At 46.3% G+C, this 3,044-nt stretch overlaps 1 protein-coding gene across 2 annotated transcripts in view; it reads right to left on the reverse strand.

Moving 5' to 3' along the window:
• The window catches only part of SOCS4 (suppressor of cytokine signaling 4), a 6,364-nt gene extending 4,520 nt beyond the window's left edge, over positions 1-1,844 (reverse strand). For both annotated transcript variants that reach the window (XM_009635179.2, XM_035890729.1), the window contains exons 1-2: positions 1,515-1,844; positions 729-1,005 (exon numbers count right to left, since the gene is read on the reverse strand). The gene's annotated coding sequence lies outside the window, so the exon portion shown is untranslated. The remainder of the gene's footprint in view (positions 1-728; positions 1,006-1,514) is intronic.
• Positions 1,845-3,044: the final 1,200 nt, after the last annotated feature.

The raw sequence follows: 3,044 nt of genomic DNA on the forward strand, positions 1-3,044 counted from the left end.
ACAGGGCAAGGTTAAATGGAAGAGTCCAGCACTGCACAGCTTACACGCATCAGTTCTGAGATCCTTTTGGTGGATATAATTAGCCTCCTGCCTACAAAAGCCTTCTTCTATGCGGGGGTACCTTAGGCATCTCAGAAGCAGGCAGATTTGACAAAACCCTTACGCTTGAAACTCCTCCACCTAAGCAAACGGCAAAGATAAAGCACCGTGCCGGGAAAAGCAGAGTTCACTTCGGGGCACAGGATCTGGCTTGTAGTTCAAGGTTATCCAACGCTGTCACAGCTTACAGTCCCTGAGGACAAGCAGAGAGCTGGGTGGCTTTTGTTGTTGTTTTTCTAATGTGCACAGCTCCCTCCTGCAGAGGCACGTCTCCCGTCAGGCTGCGGAGGGGTGGCCGCAGACGGCTGCACAAGATGCTTTTTCTTTCAAGCGCCGATGCCTCAACACTAAGACTTCAAGCCCAAACTAAAAGCAATATCTAGGAGCTATTTGGAGGCAATAACAACATTACCTCCTAGCCAGAGGTAGGCTGCAGGCAACAACTGTGATAAGACAGTTACAGCCTCACCATATATCTAATTAAATCAGGCACATACGCAATAACTCCAAGAGGAGAATCAAAACCGTAAGTGTAGACAGACCTTTTTTTATTTATTCAATAAATACTGAATTGCTTTAACTAGATATTTATGCCCTGAGCCACTGGACCCTTGCCTCTAGCCCAGTACCTCCAAGTCCTCTTCATCGAGCCCCTTCCGTTTTGGTGACCGAAGAAGCAGATGGTGGGGGGTCTCCAGCCCACCCTCCCGCTCGGAGCGGGACTGCTGCCAGCATGGGCTCAGGGGAGCCACGGCACTGCCTGGCCACGTTCCGAAAACCTCCGGGGATGGAGATGCCACCACCTCTTGGTGCTCTCACGCTGCACGACCCTTCTAGAGAAGGAAATACTCTGCAAGAAGTTTTCTGTCCCAAGCACACAAAAGCCAAAGCGTCGCTGTATTATGCCTTTAATTAAACAAGAAAAGGAGACCCAGACAAAGAACAGTAAATCAGTTCTGGAATTGTTATAGAAGCTGATATTCTTGTAGAGCTGATAAAATCCTGAGAGAGAAGAGCAAGCTTTAATAAACTGGAGTACTTTTTTTCTTTCAACTTACATAAAAGTTATTTAAAAAAAAATTCTCACCGGTCACATGCTGTTTTCATTAATTTCGCCCAATTGGATTTTGGCCACAAGACCGCATTTTAAAACCTGACCTTCCACTGAAGTTGAGCTGTTCTTGACTTACTTTGGAAAAAAGCCCAACCTATTAAGGATAACATTAAGTCTCAATTCCTCTGCCTTAACTTATTTTTCTCCAGTTCTGATGGTGTTTATTTTGATTTATGATACTGTCCAAAAATACCTAAGCAAGGCTCCAGAGGCCTTTCCAGCAAACTAAAGCAGTAATCACACACACAGAGAAGAAAATGACTGTGTAAGGGTATCAGTGATAACCTACAATACTTTTTACTTGGAAATACTTGATTCGTCCTGGGGCTGTAGACCCCCAGAACTACATCAGGAGTATATAACAGTATATAACCCCAACGCTGGGGCTATTTTATTCACACCCAAGAGGCAGAAGTGATCTGGAAGCAGGTGCCGGAGGTGCGGGCTGCTCGTATCTACTGCTTTAATGAAACTCTGCTCGTGTGCGGAAGGAGAGACGCACGCAGCGCTTGGCAGACCGCGGCAGCACTAAATCAGTAAAAGCTTTATGGTCCATGACCAACACTTCGTGCTCCACCCAGAAACCGAATAGGAGAGCAGCGTGATTCCCGGCTCCCGCCCTGCCGCTCCGCTCGCAGCCGCTTACACCTATTAATCAAGTCAGCAGCAGGTTGAGTTCCAGACCGGATTTAAAGAATAACCTTGCACTCGATGTTGTGCCACTTCGGATGTGACAAAGCCCCTGGGCCTGCGGTCCCTTGGCCAAGGGACCGTGGGATCCCTCCCACCTCCCCAAAATACCTCCTCCCCAGTTTTCCCATGCCATTCAAAGAGTTATCCCAGCGGGCAGCACCTCCAGACAATGAACTTAGTTCTAACATAGAACTGAACTTAAAATGGCTTTTATATTATATTTTAGATGCAGTTTGTATGAGAGTTATCTGAAAATTAAAATAATAAAGAAAAATAAATACAGTTGACATGCATTTGTCTCCGTCCCAGGCTTGCAATAAGGCTGCTGTAAGAATAGCCGGGTCTTCCCACTCGTCTGATAACCGGTTCAGCCCGGAAAAAAAAAAGAAACATTTTGCTAGAACACATTATCCTCACCAGAAATCACGATTTACTGAAACATGTCAGGATACACCTATGGAAAACATGTCTCTACACAGCTTCCACAAGGTTTGATAATGAAATCTGGGCATATTTTTTTTTTTTAAAGGAAGCATGCCTGCTTTGTAATCTTGTCGCTTACTCATTCATGAAAGTACCAACAACGTGACTGCTGTAGGGAGCCCGACCGCATTTCCAATACAAATAAATCGCTCTGCTCACCCCAACCACTGATAACCCCGCTGCAGAGCAAAACTGAAGGTAAAAGGGGTTTGCCTGGAAGCAATTTTTCTTAGAAGAAGGAATAAACTGGGCCAGATCATTAAAGCTATGTAAGGGGCAAACAGATAACTGAAATTTTTCCTCCTTATACGTCGAGCTCTTAACATTTTTTTTTTTTTTTTGTCCTTCAAGAAACAAACCGTGACGCTTTCTTCCTATTTTTCGGCACACGAAAGCTTAATGATTTTTGCAGGGCAATCACTACCTGCCTGACTACAACCGCTGTCAACTCCATCCAGCACACGCGTCGGGATGGCTCTAATTACAAACTAATTCCGTAATTACCGTAACGATCTCCAAGCGGGTTTGATCCTGCAGCCTTGGACTCGGCCGAGAGCTCTCCCCAGCCCCCCCGCAACACTTTGCTGTGGCGGGGATTCTGGCTGAGCGGGGAGTGCCCCTCATGCCGGCTTTCCTCGCCATTCCTGCGCCTGGG

The sequence above is a fragment of the Egretta garzetta genome, unplaced genomic scaffold (assembly GCF_000687185.1).
Source record: "Egretta garzetta isolate BGI_Z169 unplaced genomic scaffold, ASM68718v1 scaffold3, whole genome shotgun sequence".
Lineage (NCBI taxonomy): Eukaryota > Metazoa > Chordata > Aves > Pelecaniformes > Ardeidae > Egretta > Egretta garzetta.